The 22,398-nt window shown below is 45.3% G+C and overlaps 1 non-coding gene across 1 annotated transcript; it reads left to right on the top strand.

Annotated features, from left to right (window-relative positions):
* The first annotated feature begins 1,269 nt into the window (after positions 1–1,269).
* Trnad-guc (transfer RNA aspartic acid (anticodon GUC)) lies at positions 1,270–1,341 on the top strand. The gene has a single exon. It is a non-coding gene; the product is annotated as a tRNA-Asp (tRNA).
* The last annotated feature ends 21,057 nt before the right edge of the window (positions 1,342–22,398 follow it).

Here is a 22,398-nt window from a genome sequence, read left to right as displayed (position 1 = left end):
CAGAAGGAAGAAAATATGTAAAGGTTGGTGTACTGAATGCTGCTGTTGTTGTTGTTGTTGTTGATCTTATTGTAAGGTGATCAGAATATTAAAAAGAAATGAACAGGATAAGACTTGTGAGTTTTATGAAATGCAAGGATGAATAAAAAAAAATATTTGTTATGCTCATTTTCGTTGTTGTCATTGTTTTAAGCTGTAAAAAGGATAAAAAAAAGAAAAACAGAAAAGGAAAAGAGTGTGCTACGTGAGATCAAAGAAAATAAGGAAGCAAAAGTTGTGTTGGTTGTTGTAAGAAAATAAAGAAAATATAAAAGAAAAGTGTTAATTGTATGAAGTAAAAGGAAGGATGGAAGGAATAAAGCCCGGGAATTAGTGTTGTTGTTGTTGTTGTTTTGTAAGGTCACTGATGTTAATCATTCAAAGACCATCTCTTCTCAGCTCCCCCCATCTCTTCTCCCCTCCTCCCATCTCTTCTCCCCTCCTCCCATCTCTTCTCCCCTCCTCCCATCTCTTCTCCCCTCCTCCCATCTCTTCTCCCCTCCTCCCATCTCTTTTCCCCTCTTCCCATCTCTTCTCCCCTCCTCCCATCTCTTCTCCCCTCCTCCCATCTCTTCTCCCCTCCTCCCATCTCTTCTCCCCTCCTCCCATCTATTCTCCCATCCTCCAATCTATTCTCTCCTCCCCCATCTCTTCTCCCCTCCTCCCATCTCGTCTCTCCTCCTCCCATCTCTTCTCCCCTCCTCCCATCTCTTATCCCCTCCTCCCATCTCTTCTCCCCGCCTCCCATCTCTGCTCCCTCCTCCCATCTCTTCTCAGCTCCTCCCATCTCTTCTCCCCTCCTCCCACCTCCCTTCTCTACTGCCTCTCTCAGCATCACCCACACCCGTCAAAACGATACTCTTCTGCCTTCCACCTTCCACCTCCCTCTCGTCTCCCTCTCCCTCTCTTCTCCCTCCCTCTCCCCCTCAGCTCATTCTAGTTTGAGTTTTGAGTTTAGCATCAAGATGGAAAAGCTCTGTTTATTTTTATTTTATTCTATTCTATCATCATCACATTACTATTTTTAGTATTAGGAGTAGCAGTAGTATGGCAGAGTTATAGCAGATTAAGAATAAAATTACTGCTGCTGCTGCTGCTGCTGCTACTACTAAGACAAATACTAGTACTATTACTACCACCAACACCAACACCACCACAACAACCATCCCCGCCCAGCAGCAGTGGTAGTAGTGGTGGTACAAGTACTAGTAACTTTCTCCTCCCCTTCAGTCCTCGGTAGTATAGTGGTGAGTATCCCCGCCTGTCACGCGGGAGACCGGGGTTCGATTCCCCGCCGGGGAGGACCAAAGTTTTGTTACCTGAGGCATGGGCATTGAACTTAGTGTCGCTGCTTCCTTGGGTCGACACACGCATTCCAACACAACTCGTATTTGTATTCAGGTGATCACGCCCACACACCTGAGAACATTCTGCTTCCTCACCTCCCATTAGGCTCCCAACGCACACTGCCTAAATACATCTCATAAAAAATGAGGAGGAGGAGGAGGCCTACAGATAGTCGAGGTCACACACTCAAGGGAAGGCCTCCCTGCTTCCTTCTTCCAACACACACAAACAAAGAAACACAAAGGAAGAACAAACAACAGCAGACCTGCTGGTCCTTACGAGGCTGTTTGTGACAAGCTACACTAACTATCTAATCAAAGGTGGAAGCTGAAGGACAGCAAAGGCGAAGGCTCATCCCCACCCCCACCCCTCCCTCCAGCCAAAGCTGGCAGGAAAGGAAAAAGAACCACAAGTACACAAGTACGTAAGTAGCGCCAAGCTCTTTCGGGGTGGCGACAGGGAGTCCAGCACTTATAAAACCATGGAGAATATCTTTTATACGGATTGCCGAGACCACGCACTTACTGCGCTGTGGTGGTGGTGGTGGTGAATGAGGTGATGATCTAAACACACACACACACACACACACACACACACACACACACACACACACACACACACACACACACACACACACACACATGCACGCAAAACCATAACCTTGACATCGTTCTCACATTATCGTCTGGTGCTTGTCTCTGTGTGTGTGTGTGTGTGTGTGTGTGTGTGTGGGCAGTTGTTTCACTTTTATTGTTTTCCCCCTCCTCATCCTCCTCCTGTTATCTCCTCTCCTCCTCCTATTCTCCTCCTTGTAAGAATCAGGTCGCCGGCAGCTCAGAAGCGAAGAATGACAAGTTACACACACACACACACACACACACACACACACACACACACACACACACACACACACACACACACACACACACACACACACACACACACACACACATCCCCCCTCCCTCCTGTTTTCCCTGATATTTCGTAACCAGGATGAAGAAGCGGTAATTATTTTCTTTGTTTTTTCTTGACTACAAATAAGAGCAACAGAGGTGAGGACACAGGTACAAACAAATAAAAAGAGACTAAAAAAAATAAACTTGCGCAACGGTCCAGAGGCACCACCACGAAGAAGACCAATAAAAAAGTAAAGAAAAGGAGAAGGAAGAGCATGAAGGAAAGTGTAGTGTGGTCGGGAAAAAAAAGTACTGTTTACCTGAGCACGCGCTACACATAACATAAGAACATAAGAACATAGGGAAACTGCAAGGGGCCGAGTGGCCTACACAGGGCAGCTCCAGAATCCTCCCCACTACTCACGATGGATGAGGTGTAGTTTCAGGGGTTAGAGGTAGAGGCTTGATCCTCGTTTACCTTCGGTATGGGCGTACGCTCCAGTACCCTGTCTCCTTACTGCATCCACACCTCACTGCCATCTGTCGTCCTCGTCCATGTAGCTATCGAGTCTACTCTTAAAACAAGCTATCGTCCCTGCACTAACTATGTGATTGCTGAGTCTATTCCATTCCCCCACCACCCTATTACTAAACCAATGCTTGCCTATCTCTCTCCTAAATCTATACTTTTTTAATTTAAATCCATTACTGCGTGTTCTATCCTGCAGGCTAATTTTCAGTACTTTAATTATATCGCCTTTGTTGTAACCATTGACCCATTTGAAAACTTCTATCAGATCTCCCCGCACTCTTCGTCCAAGGCCCCCAGACACCAGACTACTGTGCCGCGAAGCGTTGAAGTCAAGAAGGACATTTCTGTCCTATACACCAACGCGCGGAGCTTAATACCCAAACGGGATGAGTTACTTGCCTATGTTGACGTAGAAAGTCCGGACGTGATTGCCATCACCGAAACGTGGGCCACCTCTGACCACCTAATGACCGAATTCTCAATTCCGGGATACGAGAGCTTCTACAAAAACAGACTTCACAAGAAAGGAGGAGGTGTTATCTATTACGTCAAGAACAAATACCCTGCCGTGGAAATAACCAAAGAAGACTCAGAGAAATATGACACTGTATATGTTGAACTGGAGACTAGCAAGCACAACAAAATAACGATTGGAACCGTTTACAGACCTCCAAAGCAACAAGCAGCGGACGACGAAGCGCTGTACGAGGAAATTCACACCATAACAAAACAAACAGTCAGTCATTATCGGGGACTATAACTGTTCCAACATTGACTGGACCACGATGATTGGAGATCGGGAGGGTAATAGATTGCTCGAAATGTTAGAGGACAATTTTCTTACTCAGATTGTTACCCAACCGACGAGGGAAAATAACTTATTAGACCTAGTACTCGTGAGTGATTCAGATCTCACACGTGAATGTCAAGTCGGCGAAAAACTGGATGGTTGCGACCATCACCTAATTCGCCTAAAAATCAGAACAGGCCATGAACTCACCGAAAACATGTCCAAGATTCCAGACTACAAAAAAGCCAATTTTAACTTCGCTCGTGAGCTGCTAACCCAGACAACTTGGGAACCCGTGAACCTCACTCCGGTGGACGGCGCGTGGAACGGCTTTAAGAACAAACTCCTGGAGGTAGAGAGAACGACTGTTCCCATGAAGACAAGGAGAACAAATAATGCCACAAGCACACCATGGATGACTACCCAAGTTCGACGGGCGATTAATTTGAAGAAGAGAAAATACAACTTGCTAAAGGAAAACAGCACTGACGAGGCACGCGAACAGTACCATCAAAGCCTCAGAGCTTGCAGAACACTCATTCGCCAGAGTAAACGTGACTATGAAAAGCAAATTGCACGCGAAGCCAAGTCCAATCCGAAAAAGTTCTTCACGTACATAAGAACCAAAAAGAAGACAAAAAGCAATATCGGTCCCCTAAAAGATGAAAGTGACGTACTAACACAGGACAGTAGACAAATGGTCGAAATCCTAAACAGGAACTTCGCGTCTGTGTTCACGGTCGAAAATACCCAGTCCGTACCCGAGAGCCCTTCCCCACCGATGGGAATCACTCCCCTAGAAATTGGTACAATCGACGAACGGGATGTGAAAAAGTACCTAGACAAACTCGAGACAAACAAGTCTACCGGACTCGACGACTTGTCACCCAGGCTGCTCAAGGAACTCAAGCAGCAAATCCTCAAGCCACTCACCGCCATCTACAATCTGTCACTACAACAAAACAAAGTCCCGAAAGACTGGAAACAAGCGAACGTAACACCGATCTACAAAAAGGGAGACAAAAGTGTGGCCCTAAACTACAGACCAATCAGCTTGACCTCAGTGGCGGAAAAATCCTCGAGAAGATCATCAGAGACAAACTCGTTAGGTTCCTTGAAGACAACAACATCATTTCCGATGCTCAGCACGGTTTCAGGAACAAGCGCTCATGCTTAACCAATTTATTGGACTTCTTCCAAGGTATCTATGAAAACTGGGATAATCATATCCCCAGTGATGTTATTTATCTAGACTTTCAGAAAGCCTTTGACAAAGTGCCACATGAAAGACTCCTCAAGAAACTTAAGTCGGCGGGATTAGGCGACGATCTGACAGCGTGGACCAAAGACTGGCTCACTGAAAGAAAACAACGAGTTGTACTCAACGGACAGGCCTGAGTGGCTCCCGGTCACAAGTGGAGTGCCACAGGGTCAGTGCTGGGACCCATACTTTTCATCATATATATCAACGACCTAGGACTAGGATTAAAATCCAATCTTTCAAAATTTGCCGACGACACAAAGGTGGGTGGAAGGCCCTCACGACGGCAGACTGCGAAATTATCCAGAGAGACCTGGACCAGATCACTCGGTGGTCAGAAAAATGGCAGATGTCCTTCAACACTACCAAATGTAAAGTAATGCATATCGGATCCAGAAACAGCAACCACATATACCACATGGGTGGCGAACCACTACATGTTGTGCAAGAGGAAAGAGACCTCGGGGTCACCATCAGCAGTGACTTGAAACAAACAAAACACTGCAAGTCCGCCTGTAAGAAAGCCAATACAATGCTTGGGTTCATATCGAGGAACTTCGAATACAAGACGCCGGGAGTTATGTTATCCTTGTATAATTCGCTGGTAAGGCCCCACCTGGAATACGCCGTGCAATTCTGGTCTCCTAATTACAGGAAAGACATTGAATTACTTGAGAGAGTACAGCGCCGCGCCACGAAGATGATACCATCACTGAGGACGAAACCCTATGAAGAACGACTCGAGCGACTCAACCTCTTCACGTTGGAAAAGAGACGACTGCGGGGAGACATGATACAAGTCTTTAAGTACCTGAACAAGCTCAGCAACGTTGATCACTCCAAACTCTTCACGCTACAAACTAACCTGAGAACAAGAAACAACGAAAAACAATTCAAGCAAAGCGATGCAATACCGACATCGGCAGGAGTTATTTCTCGAATAGAGTTGTTCGCCACTGGAACAGCCTTCCTGCAGAAGTGGTTAGCGCAGAGACCATCAACTCCTTCAAGAAACGCATTGATCGCCACTTTGCTGCAACAGGAGTGAACTGAACGTTCCCAATAGGATTTACACAAGTGCTTTAATCCTTCCCTGCAAGCCACTCCTGTGGCAAACGGATTGATTAAATCACTGAACGCAGGCAGCCTAGTAATGAGCCAACAGGCTTTCTGCTGCCTGCTAGTCCATGTTTCCATGTTTCCATGTTTCTAGTGAATGTAAGTTTAGATATTTCAGACTATCTTGATAAGGGAGGTTCCTCAGCCCCTGAATCATCTTGGTCATCCTCCTCTGAACTGATTCTAGCAAGATGATGTCCATTCTGTAGTGTGGGCACCAAAACTGGACAGCATAATCTAAGTGTGGCCTAACTAACGTTAACTAGAGTCTGAGGATTACCTCTGCACTCCTGTTGGTTACCGTCCTGTTAATAAAGCCTTATACCCTGTTCGCCCTATTCCTCGCACTAATACATTGCTTCCTTAGTTTTAGGTCAGAGTTCACTAACACTCCCAAATCCCTTTCACACACTGATCTACCTATCGCTGTGGAGTCTAAACTATACCCGTGTAATGGGTTGCGTGTTCCTACTCTAAGTACGCTACACTTGGTGATGTTAAAATTCATTTGCCATTTCTCAGACCAAGCTGACAGCTTGTTGAGATCCTCCTGCAGTGCTCTAGCATCCTCCCCTGTCCTAATAGTGCGTCCTATTTTGGTGTCATCTGCAAATTTACCTATGTCACTAGTTATCCCATTGTCTATGTCACTGATGTTGATAATGAATAAAAGCTGGCCTAAAACTGAGCCTTGAGGAACCCCACTGGTAACATTACCCCATTCGGATTTTTTACCGTTAATGGTAACCCTCTGTTTCCTGTCGCTAATCCACACCGTAATTCAATCAAATACCTTCCCTCTTATTCCATGAGCCCTGACTTTATCGAACAGTCTCTTGTGAGGTACCTTATCGAAGGCCTTACTAAAATCAAGATAAACTACATCATAGCTTTCATCATTGTCAGCTGCCTCGTATACCCTATTGTAAAAGGATATAAGATCAGTGAGGCACGACTTTCCTTTAATAAACCCATGCTAAGGCGTGAATTAAATTATGTCTGTCAATATGGTCCCTAATACTATCAGCTATTACTGACTCAATCATTTTACCTAATATTGACGTCAAACTTATCGGCCTATAGTTTTCCAGGTTAAGATTCGTTTTAGGTCCGTGCCAGTATCTCATTACCTACCTTATGAAACATCAGTATCTCTTCATATATCTTTTCTACAAACCTTCAACAGTCATGGAGACGCTTTGAAAATCCAATTCAAGGACTTTTTTTTTACTCCTGAAAATAGGGGATAATGTTTACGAAAGCGCGTCGCTTCTTCTGGCGACGGTGCAGCCGGTGCTGCGAGAAATACCTCCTTGCTGAAATAAGTCACATATACATGTGGGGGGGGGTCCAGGGGGGGGGTCGAGGGTGGCGCAGCCCCCCCGTTAGTAGGTCGTAAAGTTCGGTTGGAGTAGTTGAAATATGCTCCCCGACCCTAAACCCTCTGCGAGCTATTTTACGGCTGCGGCGGCTGCAGCGTCGTCGCGGCCGCCGCCAGAGGAGGCGACGCGCTTCCGTAAACATTATCCCCTATTTTCAAGAGTAAAAAAAAAGTCCTTGAATTGGATTTTCAAAGCATTTCCATGACTGTTGAGGGTTTGTAGAAAAGATATATGAAGAGATACTGATGTTTCATAAAGTAGATTATGAGATACTGGCACGGACCTAATACGAGTCTTTACCGTTTTCCATAGAAGATTTGTCACCCTTCTTAAATATTGGAGTAACGTGTGCCTGCCTCCATCAAACAGGCACCACCCTTGTGTCTAGCGACTTCCTAAATACTTATGTTAACTGCCCACTGATTTCAGTCTCACATTCCTTTATTACCCTGGGAAAAAGTTCATCTGGTCCTGGCGCCTTTGTTACTTTAAGTCAGGAGAAACACTGATTGATAGTGATGAGGAAATGAGCGAGACGTTAAATAGATATTTCTTAACTGTATTTACCAAGGAAAGATTAGATGATATACCTCAGGGAGAACAGATCTACAGGGGAGAAGAGGTAGAAGGATTAACCGACATCAACGTAAGTAGGGAGCTCGTGATTAGACAGATAGATAGACTTAAGCGGCCCTATCTTATCCCTAACCTTGGTCTTAAAAAGCTGAAAGAAGCCCTTTGGATTGGTCTTTGCTTTCCTGGCAATTCTAATCTCATAATTACGTTTTGCCATAAGCGTGTTCTTCTTTACTGTTCTAGCTAATTCGTTGTAACTATCCCTTAGGTGAGTTTCCCCCCTTTTGATTCTAACATATAGTCCTCTTTTCCTTCCTATCTCAGTTTTTAGCCTGTCTATCATCCATCGCGGGTAATTACCTGTTGACCTGACTTCCCTGTGAGGTATAAACTGTTTCTGCCCTAGTTTATTCTCCCTGACCAGACTATTGTACTCTCCCTCCAAGCTACTGATCTGACTAGTGACCTCACCAGAGATTACCGCCCTTCCCTGCTCTGGGTCCCGACCTACTTCTGATCTCACTCCCCTAAGCCTCTGCAGGTGGTTTCTTAACCCCTCGTAGTCTGCCTTCCTGAAATCGGGTATTAATGTGTTGTTACTGTTGACTCTATCCTCCCATTTAATATTAAATCTAATTTCCTTATGATCACTGTTACCTAATGAATTCCCAACCTCAATGTTGCTTACTATGTCCTCTCTATTAGTTAACAACAAATCCAAAATATTTTCTTCCCTCGTTGGTGTTCTAATTAACTGCTTAAGGAAACTATCCTGTATCACATCTAACAAATCCTGTGCCTCTTGGTCTCCGGATAAAGTATCCCACTCTATGTTCCTATAATTGAAATCCCCAATTACACACACATTTCTATATCTTGACGCCCTACTAATTTCTTGTAAAAGGGGTTGGCTACTGTCCCTGGTAAGGGTGGGCGGTCTGTAAAGTACTCCGTTGACAAACTTCTCCTTCCTACCAATTGTTTCTACCCAGAGGGATTCTGTATTGCTATCTTCCTTGATTGAGTTGTTAATGACACACTTAAGATTGTCCCTGACGAAGAGTGCGAGCCCACCCCCCTTCCTGCCTATTCGATCTTGGTGGAATAATGCATACCCTTCAATCTCTAATTCTGGGAGAAAGTGTCTGTCTGCAGTGTTTATCCATGACTCTGTGATAGCTATCATATCAAACTTCTCTACGCACGCCTTTCCCCTCAATAAATCTATCATATTCCTAATACTTCTACTGTTTGTATAGTACACATTTAGACCTACCCCTTGCCTTACTCTTTAGCTGCTATTATCACTACAACTTTTAGTGCTCCCACTTGGTATTGCCATCTTAGGCCCCTTCTTACTTACCCTAAAAAACCCTGCAGGGCCCCCAATCCACGTTCAAGGGCATCAGACAAGATCTGTACCCCCTCCCATGAAAGGTGAACCCCGTCCCCCTGGTATAGGTGGCTTTTGCCAAAGAAACGGTCCCAGTCGTCGACAAATGTCCATCCATTGGCTTTGTAATAATCTGCCAACCTGCAGTTTAATGCAATGTCCCTGGGCAGCCAAATGCCACCAACCCGCCGCCTTGGCAGGACCCCACACACCACAGGAACCCCGCCCTTGGACGTAATTCTTCTAAGAACCTCACTGTAACGACGCAGAAGCTGTTCGCTACCTAACCTGCCTATGTCGTTCCCTCCCACGCTCGGGCAGACGATGGGTTTGACTCCCTCGCCTGACATGCACGACTCTACCCTATCGCTGACATCCTTAATCCCCGCCCCTGGAAAACACACCCTGGCCCTACGTGTCCTATCTTTAGCACAGAAGGCCCTATCTAACAACCTGACCTGGCTATCCCCAACAACCAAAATGTTACCTCTGGGCAGGGATTTGTCATCTGCCCTCCTCTCCTTCACCTCCTGCTCCTCCAATCCTTCCTCCTCCCTAGGCTCAGAGAGAGCCTGGAAGGAGTTGCGGCACTCCACACCCGCAGGATTGGACCTTTTCAACCTCAAGCAGTTGTCAGGGCTCCGGACTACCTGCCAGCCCCCATCTTGTGGCGGTGTACTATGTGCATCGTCTGTCTGAGGACCTGATGAACGAGGGATTTGATTTTCCTTTCTCATGGCCTCCACAGTCATCTCCAACTCTTCTATTCTCTTCAAGAGAGAACTCACTAACTCAACTGTACCCCCACCGGCCCCGCCTCCTCCCCTCACTGCACCACTGTAACTCATCCCACCAGACATGGTCATCCCAAGAGCTAGTCAGAGCACGTCCTATCACCTTGAAGACCCGAGGTGAACTGAAAGATTAAGGAGTGTAAGAGAAGGTAAGGTGCGCTGTGTTCAGTTCAGGCAGGTAAGGTAAAGTAAGATGAAGTGAAGTGAGGTGCGTTGATATGAGATGAAGTGAGGTCAGATCAGGCAATATAAGGTAAGGTAGAATAAGGTGATTTAAGGCAAGGCAAAGTAAGTGAAATGAAGTGAGGTGAGTTGATATGAAGTGAGTTCAGGTGAGGTAAGATAAGGTAAGGTAGAATAAGGTGAGTTAAGGCAAGGCAAAGTAAGTGAAATGAAGTGAGGTGAGTTGATATGAAGTAAGGTGAGGTGAGGTCAGCTCAGGTAAGATGAGATGAGGTAGAATAAGGTGAGTTAAGGCAAGGTAAGTGAAATGAAGTGAGGTGAGGTGAGGTCAGATCAGGTAAGGTAGAGTAAGGTGAGCTAGGCAAGGCAAGGTAAGTGAAATGAAGTGAGGTGAGGTGAGGTTAGATCAGGTAAGGTAGAGTAAGGTGAGTTAAGGCAAGGCAAGGTAAGTGAAATTAAGTGAGGTGAGTTGATATGAAGTGAGGTGAGGTGAGGTGAGATCAGATCAGGTAAGGTTGAGTAAGATGAGTTAAGGCAAGGCAAGGTAAATGAAATGAGGTGAGGTGAGTTTATACGAAGTGAGGTGAGGTCAGGTCAGATCAGGTAAGGTAAGGTAAGGTAAGGTAAGGTGAGGTGAGGTGGGTGAGGGGACAAAACAGCCTTAGATAAGTTAAGAAAAAAAGCACGGACAATGGACGAAGACAGACGTAGGCACGGGGGCACGCAAGAAAGAGGGGTGTCTGGCGTGTGTATGTGTGTGGAGGGAGGGGGGGGGGGAAGCGTGAGTGGCACAGGTAGCAAAAAGAAAGATAACGTATCCAAGGTAGTCGGGTGGCGGGAGGTCATTTGAGGTCAACATAAGAATCAAAAAGAGGTAATAAAAAAAAAAAAATAGGGCAGAAAGAATGCACAAAAAGACAAACAAATGAGCACAAGTAAGTTAATAAATCGTTGAAATACAAATAAATAAAGCTGGATCAAAATAAAATAAAAAAATCCTTGGAAGCAGGGGAAATTCTAAGCATTCTTATACTGTTTTTCTTACGAATTTAATTTGAGAGAGAGAGAGAGAGAGAGAGAGAGAGAGAGAGAGAGATACAGGTGAACAATAACTCCAGGTAAAAACAACTCAGGTGATAAGAGTTCATTGTGGTCACTTCTCCGGCCCCGTGACACCTTCAGGTAATGATAAGGACACACACACACACACACACACACACACACACACACACACACACACACACACACAGGACTAGATTAACAGACAGAACGATAACAAAAAAAAAAAGATTAAAAACTGGAAGAGGAAAGATAATGATGAACACGAAATTATGACAAAAAAAAAAATGAGGAACAAAGAAAACCAATACTAATACTCAGGAAGACGATGATGATAATGATGGTGACGATGATGATGACGGCAATTAACAGCAATAAAATACCAACATACACGAAATTAAACATATATTAAAAAAAAAGAAACGGTATTCGTGTGGGAAGGAAAATAATGAGGAACAAAAAAATAAATAAAGGAAAAATGTAAACTGCATCAAGAAAAATAACAATATTTTCATTCCTCTCTCTCTCTCTCTCTCTCTCTCTGGCCGTGGTTAATTTTACGTCCACCAAAATTAATCAGACTTGGCAGGTGCGATTCGCTCTAAAATTAATGTACTTATGTAATTTATTCAAGTTTGTTTAGTTACGGTTTAATCGATTACATATTCGTCCATACTTAACTGAGGTGATAAGTTATGTATCTGCTAATTTTACCATGATATATTTCTTTAATCGCGGTGTTTTTTTATTTTTAGTTTTCTTCGTTGATCTTTAACTCGAGGTTGTATATTTCGTAAACTTCTTTATCTACATTTTTTTTCCTTTAGGAGTTCGTATATTCGCTTTTCTTTCTTTCTCTCTTTCTTCCTCTTTCTCTCTTCTCCTCTGTATTTTTAATTTTCCGTTATTTTTTTTTTTCATACACTCAGAAAGACTTAGTGAATTCATTTTTCTTTCTTTCCCTCTTTCTTCTTCTCTCTTCTTCTTTTACTTTTCTATTCATATTTTCTTTCTTCCTTCCCTTCTTTTTTCTTTGTTTCTATTTTTTGCTTCCTCTTTCAAAGAATCAAAGGGTTGTTTATCCCAATACTTTCCTTTATGGACCGTGTTATGGACTATTTACCTCCATTTTTTCCTCTGTCGCTATGGGAAGAGGAGAGGAAGGGGGGGGGGTGAAGAAGGAAAGAGGGGAGTGTTGGGGTGAGAGAGCAAGAGAGGAGAATGAAGCGAGCAGATAGAGGGAAAGGGTTAGGGAAGGGGTGAAAGGCCAAAGAGATAGAAGAGAGGGGAAAGAAGAGAGTAGAGATGAGGGGAAGGGAAAGCGGTGGAGGAAAGGGAAAGGTTAACATGGAAACATGGAATCATGGATTAGCAGGCAGCAGAAAGCCTGTTGGCTCATTACTAGGCTGCCTGTGTTCAGTGCTTTAATCAATCCGTTTGCCATAGGAGTGGCTTGCAGGGAAGGATTAAAGCACTTGTGTATCTACTCTTGGGTACGTTCAGTTCACTCCCGATGCAGCAAAGTGGCGATCAATGCGTTTCTTGAAGGAGTTGATGCTCTCTGCGCTAACCACTTCCGCAGGAAGGCTGTTCCAGTGGCGAGCATCTCTATTCGAGAAATAATTCCTGCCGATGTCGATGTTGCATCACTTTGCTTGAATTGTTTTTCCGTTGTTTCTTGTTCTCAGGTTAGTTTGTAGCGTGAAGAGTTTGGAGTGATCAACGTTGCTGGGCTTGTTCAGGCACTTAATGACTTGTATCATGTCTCCCCGCAGTCGTCTCTTTTCCAACGTGAAGATGTTGAGTCGCTCGAGTCGCTCTTCATAGGGCTTCGTCCTCAGTGATGGTATCATCTTCGTGGCGCGGCGCTGTACTCTCTCAAGTAATTCAATGTCTTTCCTGTAATTAGGAGACCAGAATTGCACGGCGTATTCCAGGTGGGGCCTTACCAACGAATTATACAAGGATAACATAACTCCCGGCGTCTTGTATTCGAAGTTCCTCGCTATGAACCCAAGCACTGAGTTGGATTTCTTACAGGCGGACTTGCAGTGTTTTGTTTGTTTCAAGTCACTGCTGATGGTGACCCCGAGGTCTCTTTCCTCTTGCACTACATGTAGTGGATCGCCACCCATGTGGTATGTGTGACTGCTGTTTCTGGATCCGATATGCATTACTTTACATTTGGTAGTGTTGAAGGACATCTGCCATTTTTCTGACCACCGAGTGATCTGGTCCAGGTCTCTGGGGATAATTTCGCAGTCTGCCGTCGTGTGGGCCTTCCCACCCACCTTTGTGTCGTCGGCAAATTTTGAAAGATTGGATTTTAATCCTAGTTCTAGGTCGTTGATATATATGATGAAAAGTATGGGTCCCAGCACTGACCCCTGTGGCACTCCACTTGTGACCGGGAGCCACTCGGAGGCCTGTCCGTTGAGTACAACTCGTTGTTTTCTTCCAGTGAGCCAGTCTTTGATCCACGCTGTCAGATTGTCGCCTAACCCCGCCGACTTAAGTTTCTTGAGGAGTCTTTCGTGTGGCACTTTGTCTAAGGCTTTCTGAAAGTCTAGATATATAACATCACTGGGGATATGAATATCCCAGTTTTCATAGATACCTTGGAAGAAGTCCAGTAAATTGGTTAAGCATGAGCGCTTGTTCCTGAAACCGTGCTGAGCATCGAAAATGGCGTTGTCTTCAAGGAACCTAACGAGTTTGTATCTGATGATCTTCTCGAGGATTTTTCCCACCACTGAGGTCAGGCTGATTGGTCTGTAGTTTAGGGCCACGCTTTTGTCTCCCTTTTTGTAGAGTGGTGTTACGTTCGCTTGTTTCCAGTCTTTTGGGACTTTGTTTTGTTGTAGTGAAAGATTGTAGATGGCGGTGATTGGCTAGAGGATTTGCTGCTTGAGCTCCTTGAGCAGCCTGGGTGACAAGTCGTCGGGTCCGGTGGACTTGTTTGTCAGGAGTTTGTCTAGATACTTTTTCACATCTCGTTCGTTGATTGTGCCAGTTTCTAGGGGAGTGATTCCCATCGGTGGGGTAGGGCTCTCGGGTACGTACTGGGTGTTCTTGACCGTGAACACAGACGCGAAGTTTTTGTTTAGGATTTCGACCATGTGTCGGCTGTCCTGCGTTAGTACGTCACTTTCATCTTTTAGGGGACCGATATTGCTTTTTGTCTTCTTTTTGGTTCTTATATACGTGAATAACTTTTTCGGGTTGGACTTGGCTTCGCGTGCAATTTGTTTTTCATAGTCGCGTTTACGCTGGCGAATGAGAGTTCTGCAAACTCTGAGGCTTTGATGGTACTGTTCGCGTGCCTCGTCAGTGCTGTTTTCCTTCAGCAAGTTGTATTTTCTCTTCTTTAAATTAATCGCCCGTCGATTTTGGGTAGTCATCCATGGTGGGCTTATGACATTATTTGTTCTCCTTGTCTTCATGGGAACAGTTGTTTTCTCTACCTCCAGGAGTTTGTTCTTGAAGGCGTTCCACGCGCCGTCCACAGGAGTGAAGTTCATGGGCTCCCAAGTTGTCTGGGTTAGCAGCTCACGAACAGAATTAAAATTGACTCTTTTGTAGTCTGGAGTCTTGGACGTGTTTTCGGTGAGTTCATGATCTGTTCTGATCTTTAGGCGAATTAGGTGATGGTTGCAACCATCCAGTTTTTCGCCGACTTGACATTCACGTTTGAGATCGGAATCACTCACGAGTTCTAGGTCTAATAAGTTATTTTCTCATGTCGGTTGGGTAACAATCTGAGTTAGAAAAGTGTCCTCTAACATTTCGAGTAGTCTGTTACCCTCCCGATCTCCAATCATCGTGGTCCAGTCAATGTTGGCACAGTTAAAGTTCCCGATAATGACTAATTGTTTGTTTTGTGTTATGATGTGAATTTCCTCGTACAGCGCTGCGTCGTCCGCTGCTTGTTGCTTTGGAGGTCTGTAAACGGTTCCAATCGTTATTTTGTTGTGCTTGCTAGTCTCCGGTTCAACATATACAGTGTCATATTTATTTGAGTCTTCTTTGGTTATCTCCACGGCAGGGTATTTGTTCTTGACGTAGCATATAACACCTCCTCCTTTCTTGTGAAGTCTGTTTTTGTAGAAGCTTTCGTATCCCGAAATTGAGAATTCGGTCATTAGGTGGTCAAAGGTGGCCCACGTTTCGGTGATGGCAATCACGTCCGGTCTTTCTACGTCAACGTAGGCAAGTAACTCATCCCGTTTTGGTATGAAGCTCCGCGCGTTGGTGTATAGGACATAAATGTCCTTTTTGACTTCAACGCTTCGAGGCACAGTAGTCTGGTGTCTGCGTGTGTTTTCTGTTGGGGGCCTTGGTGTATGATGAGCGGTCTCTACTGTCTGACTGTTTACGGTACTTTGGTGCCTCTCCCGCGCTCGGAGTTTTTTGAGCACAAAAGTGCCTTCTCGTTCAGCAACCTACCAATCGCATTGAGGTGAAGACCGTCAGGACGGAAAAGGTAGGGTTATCATAGAAATGATCCCACACATTTGCGAACGAAACCTCCTCGTCCTGACAGAGGTGCTTCAATCTGTTGTTGATGTTTGACCCCTTTCTGTGGAAGCCTGTGAAGGCGTTGATTCTCGGAAGAATCCCGGAGACAATGATGTGGCGTGACTTTTCCTTGTAGCGGCGGATTACTCGTCGGTAGTCAGCTAAAATTTCCTCCGTGCGCATTGTTTGAACGTTGCTCGTTCCAGCGTGCAAAACACAGAGTGTGTCCTGTTCAGTGCGGTCTGAGAAAAAGTCTGCCGCTTCTTCTATATCTTGTAGTTTTGCACCAGGAATACAGTAGCGTCTGTTCTTGATACTTTGTCCACACAACTCAGTCAATTGTTCTCTAACAATGCTGTCACCCACCAGTTTTATGTTAATCTTGGTGTTGGCCCTTGATCCGGGGAAGTGTGATCCGTCTTCACAGGAGATGGCTGGGAGGATGGTCTTCCGCCTACGACTGCAAGCTATGGAGGAGAAGGAGGAGGAGGAAGAGGAGGAGGAGGAAGAGGAGGAGGAGGAGGAGGAGGAGGAGGAGGAGGAGGAGGAGGAGGAGGAGGAGGAGGAGGAAGTGAAGAGAAGGAAGAAGAAGAAGAAGAAGAAGAAGAAGAAGAAGAAGAAGAAGAAGAAGAAGAAGAAGATGATGATGATGATGATGATGATGATGATGATGATGATGATGATGATGATGATGATGAGGAGGAGGAGGAGGAGGAGGAGGAGGAGGAGGAGGAGGAGGAGGAGGAGGAGGAGGAGGATTAGGAGGAAGAAGGAGAAGAAAAAGAAGAAGAAGAAGATGAAAAAGGCGTAGAAGAAGAAGCAGAGGAGGAGGAGGAGGAGGAGGAAATGAAGGAGGAGGACGAGGAGGAGATGGATGGGCGGGCAGCGGAAACATGGAAACATGGACTAGCAGGCAGCAGAAAGCCTATTGGCTCATTACTAGGCTGCCTGCGTTCAGTGATTCAATCAATCCGTTTGCCATAGGAGTGGCTTGCAGGGAAGGATTAAAGCACTTGTGTATCTACTCTTGGGAACGTTCAGTTCACCCCCGATGCAGCAAAGTGGCGATCAATGCGTTTCTTGAAGGAGTTGATGGTCTCTGCGCCAACCACTTCTGCAGGAAGGCTGTTCCAGTGGCGAACAACTCTATTCGAGAAATAACTCCTGCCGATGTCGGTATTGCATCGCTTTGCTTGAATTGTTTTTTCCGTTGTTTCTTGTTCTCAGGTTGGTTTGTAGCGTGAAGAGTTTGGAGTGATCAGCGTTGCTGAGCTTGTTCAGGTACTTAAAGACTTGTATCATGTCTCCCTGCAGGCGTCTCTTTTCCAACGTGAAGAGGTTGAGTCGCTCGAGTCGCTCTTCATAGGGCTTCGTCCTCAGTGATGGTATCATCTTCGTGGCGCGGCGCTGTACTCTCTCAAGTAATTCAATGTATTTCCTGTAATTAGGAGACCAGAATTGCACGGCGTATTCCAGGTGGGGCCTTACCAGCGAATTGTACAAGGATAACATAACTCCCGGCGTCTTGTATTCGAAGTTCCTCGATATGAACCCAAGCATTGTATTGGCTTTCTTACAGGCGGACTTGCAGTGTTTTATTTGTTTCAAGTCACTGCCGATGGTGACCCGAGGTCTCTTTCCTCTTGCACAACATGTAGTGGTTCGCCACCCATGTGGTATGTGTGGTTGCTGTTTCTGGATCCGATATGCATTACTTTACATTTGGCAGTGTTGAAGGACATCTGACATTTTTCTGACCACCGAGTGATCTGGTCCAGGTCTCTCTGGATAATTTTGCAGTCTGCCGTTGTGAGGGCCTTCCCACCCACCTTTGTGTCGTCGGCAAATTTTGAAAGATTGGATTTCAATCCTAGTTCTAGGTCGTTGATATAAATGATGAAAAGTATGGGTCCCAGCACTGACCCCTGTGGCACTCCTCTTGTGACCGGGAGCCACTCGGAGGCCTGTCCGTTGAGTACAACTCGTTGTTTTCTTCCAGTGAGCCAGTCCTTGATCCACGCTGTCAGATTGCCGCCTAATCCCGCCGACTTGAGTTTCTTGAGTAGTCTTTCGTGTGGCACTTTGTCAAAGGCTTTCTGAAAGTCTAGATATATAACATCGCTGGGGATATGATTATCCCAGTTTTCATAGATACCTTGGAAGAAGTCCAAGAAATTGGTTAAGCATGAGCGCTTGTTCCTGAAACCGTGCTGAGCATCGGAAATGATGTTGTTGTCTTCAAGGAACCTAACGAGTTTGTCTCTGATGATCTTCTCGAGGATTTTTCCCGCCACAGAGGTCAGGCTGATTGGTCTGTAGTTTAGGGCCACACTTTTGTCTCCCTTTTCGTAGATCGGAGTTACATTCGCTTGTTTCCAGTCTTTTGGGACTTTGTTTTGTTGTAGTGACAGATTGTAGATGGTGGTGAGAGGTTTGAGGATTTGCTGCTTGAGTTCCTTGAGCAGCCTGGGTGACAAGTCGTCGGGTCCGGTGGACTTGTTTGTCTCGAGTTTGTCTTGGTACTTCTTCACATCCCGTTCTTCGATTGTGCCAATTTCTAGGGGAGTGATTCCCATCGGTGGGGTAGGGCTCTTGGGTACGGACTGGGTATTTTCGACCGTGAACACAGACGCGAAGTTTCTGTTTAGGATTTCGACCATTTGGTTACTGTCCTGTGTTAGTACGTCACTTTCATCTTTTAAGGGACCGATATTGCTTTTTGTCTTCTTTTTGGTTCTTATATACGTGAAGAACTTTTTCGGGTTGGACTTAGCTTCGCGTGCAATTTGCTTTTCATAGTCGCGTTTACGCTGGCGCATGAGTGTTTTGCAAGCTCTGAGGCTTTGATGGTATTGTTCGCGTGCCTCGTCAGTGCCGTTTTCTTTGAGCGAGTTGTATTTTCTCTTCTTTAAATTAATCGCCCGTCGAACCTGGGTAGTCATCCATGGTGGGCTTGTGGCATTATTTGTTCTCCTTGTCTTCATGGGAACAGTTGTTTTCTCTACCTCCAGGAATTTGTTCTTGAAGCCATTCCACGCTCCGTCCACAGGAGTGTAGGTCATGGGTTCCCAAGTTGTCTTGACCTATACACCACCACCTCATTAAACCACTACCGCCACCATCACCACCATCCACTCGTGTTATGTTAGTGGGCATGACGGTGGTGGTGGTGGAGGGAGTATTGAGGCTGTACTCACAAGGAAGCATAAGAAAAACAATAAAAGTAACAATAATAACATGGAGAAGAAGAAGATGAAGATGAAGATGGAGAAGAAGAAGAAGAAGAAGAAGAAGAAGAAGAAGAAGAAGAAGAAGAAGAAGAAGAAGAAGAAAAGACAAGTATCACTACCCTTAACAATAATAACAACAATCATAACTAAAAATGTAATTCTAAACTTCTCTTAAAACAAATCAAGCAAGGAGACAGACAGATAAAGACAGACTTAGACAGACAGACACAGAAATAAACATACAAACGAAGAGGATAACTGACAGATTGATACAAGGGTACAGACAAGACACAAACAAAAATAAAGAAATAAATAAAGAAATTAACGCATAATACAATTATCGTTTTCTTCTGTTTATTTTCTACTTACGCTAAACCACGATTATTTTCTTTTTACCTCGGCACGAAAAATATATAAATGTCGCATGAAAATTCTACTCAATTCTCATTCCGGAAAACACACTTAACGCTTCCTTTTATATCTCTTTCCTACTTATACTGAGCCATGCTTTCATATTTTCACCACAGGACAAAAAAAAAAAATAACGGCATCACTCAAGACCCAATTAACTTTTCCCTTTTATCTTGTCACGCAGTTTTTCTTCTTTTCAATCCCGTAATTCATATCTTCATTTTCCTTCTTTCGCCAACCTCCATTCGCCGTATTTCATCCTTCAAACTGTCACAGTAAAATTTCTACTGTTGCACATACGCGTACGATCACACACACACACACACACACACACACACACACACACACACACACACACTGCATTCCTAAAATATCACAACGACACACCACACATAATCTTCTGTATTATTTCCAAAACTGAAAAAAATGGTCAACCTTACAAAAGCAACACAAAATACTTCCTTTGAATATAACACAAAAAAGAAAACTATAATAATACAATCTTACCACAATATCGCGGAGCACAACATTCTCTCCAAGGATAAATTCTCTTCTCAAAAAGCAAAACTCCCTTCTTCGGAAATGCTCTCGGTTTGTTTGTCTAATTTCTTTTGGATTCCACGCAACACACTTTCTCCAACACACCAACAACGACGCACATACGTAAAGAGGAGCAAATTATTTTTCCTCAAACATTAAAATAACAAAACACCTGCTGAATTCCCATTGATAATGCACGAAACAACGTCCAAACCCATCAATTTTTCTCCAACACAGCAAAGCAGACAAAACACAGACCATTCCCATCAACACTCGCTCATTACGCATGCGTCCTTCTTATTCATTTCACTTCCTCCTCCTCCTCATCATCATCCTTGTTGCTCCTCATCACACAAAACACAGCTACCCCTAAAAGAAGAAGACCTAATCCCTTCGAATCCCATTTTCTGTTGCAATATCACGACAAGCCGAGTAAAAATAACACAAACCGGACGAGAAGCATAAAAGAAGGAAACCAGGACACATAACTCCCCCCAATCACATTTTATACTAACAAAGCAGAAATAAAACATCCCAAACGAAAACGCCCCCCCTTGCCAAAAAAAAACCGGGGAGAAAAAGAGAAAACGTATAGGCACCAACGGGGTCCTAACAAATTCTAACGTTCCGTCCAGCTCTCAGTCTGTGCCGAAACGAAGGCAGAACATTATGGCGGGAAGGGTGTGTCGGGCAGGGCTGGGGACGGGAGGCGCCGCAGGGCACTCTGACCTCTCCTGACCCCGCACGGGAGGCCCAGAGTGGCTGGCCTCGCCCCTGTCCTCACCGCTCGCCCCGCACACACCAAATTAGTTTTTGGGCTCCGGCAACGACCCCCCCGATTTGGATTTCCACCTCTCTCTCTCTCTCTCTCTCTCTCATTCATTCACACCCGACCTCTGCTGAGAGAAGGTCGTGACCTCACCCCGCTGCGCCCCACAACATCGCTTGCCCTGTGTTTTCGTCGTGCTCTTGGGCGTTTGTGTGTTCTCGCTTGTGGACCTTGTGTGTTGCCTGTGATTTCCCGACACGTGTTTGGTGTGTGTTCGCTTGTGGTTTCTGCCTGTGGTTGCCTCTGTGATTTGTGTTTCCGGTGTTTTTGCGTGTGATCTGGCTGTCTCCGGGTGTTCTGCGTGGGTTTCAGAGTGATTCAAGTGTGTTGTGTTTCCGGTGTTTTTGCGTGTGATCTGGCTGTTTCCGGGTGTTCTGCGTGGGTTTCAGAGTGATTCAAGTGTGTTGTGTTTCCGGTGTTTTTGCGTGTGATCTGGCTGTTTCCTGGTGTTCTGCGTGGGTTTCAGAGTGATTCAAGTGCGTTGTGTTTCCGGTGTTTTGCGTGTGATCTGGCTGTTTCGGGCTGTTCTGCGTGGGTTTCAGAGTGATTCAAGTGTGTTGTGTTTCCGGTGTTTTTGCGTGTGATCTGGCTGTTTCCGGGTGTTCTGCGTGGGTTTCAGAGTGATTCAAGTGTGTTGTGTTTCCGGTGTGTTTGCGTGTGATTTGGCTGCTTCTAAGTGTACTGCGTGGGTTTCAGAGCGTTTTGAGTGTGCTGTTTTGTTCCCGGTGTTTCTGCGTGTGATTTGGCTGTTTTCGAGTGTTCTGCGTTTCGAGTGAGTTGTGTTTCCAGTGCTTTTACGTGTGATTTGGATGTTTATAGTGCTCTGCGTGGGTTTCAGAGTGTTTTGAGTGTGCTGTTGTACTTCCGGTGTTTTTGCGAGTGACTTGAGGGTGTTTAGTCGTGCTTGTGCTTGGGCCGGGGCCGGCAGCCTCCTCCTCTTCGGACCCCGCGCAAGAAACATTCCCGTCCGCCTCAAGGTTCGGGTTAAGATTTTTTGGAGGCGTTGGGAACGTATATTAAAATATTTTAACTACTCGGTGAAAGCCGTTGTCGCAGTCTGTGTAAGTCTGAGATGTGAATGAAAGATGGTGTGGAAAGCGGGAACCCTGCCGCCATGGGGCTCTCGTTGTTCCTGCTTGTCCCTGCACTGCTTCCTTCCACGCAGCAATTGCGCCTTGCAATGCTTCCCTGTGATTGGTTTGCTTTATAAGTTCATGTATGAAATGTCCAAGTTCCTGGCAACAAGGATGACGATGACGGGCTGATGAAGTACTCACGCCAGACGCGGCAAACGTTGTGGTCACCGCTCGTGCCGCAACCTTTCCCTTCCAGCAAACATGTTACCAAGGTGTAGAGAAATAGGAGGTGTGGAGGTGTGCTCACTAACCCAGTCTCGGAGGGTATCAATTCCATGGGGGGGAGCCTAAGTGAACCCGTATCTACGTCATTGCCGACACACACTCCAAGAAGACGAGAGAGAACGAGATTTGAATGGTAAC

This window comes from Eriocheir sinensis, unplaced genomic scaffold (genome assembly GCF_024679095.1).
Source record: "Eriocheir sinensis breed Jianghai 21 unplaced genomic scaffold, ASM2467909v1 Scaffold139, whole genome shotgun sequence".
NCBI lineage: Eukaryota > Metazoa > Arthropoda > Malacostraca > Decapoda > Varunidae > Eriocheir > Eriocheir sinensis.
Note: the sequence above shows the minus strand (reverse complement) of the source record. Positions and strands in the feature narration are given on the sequence as shown.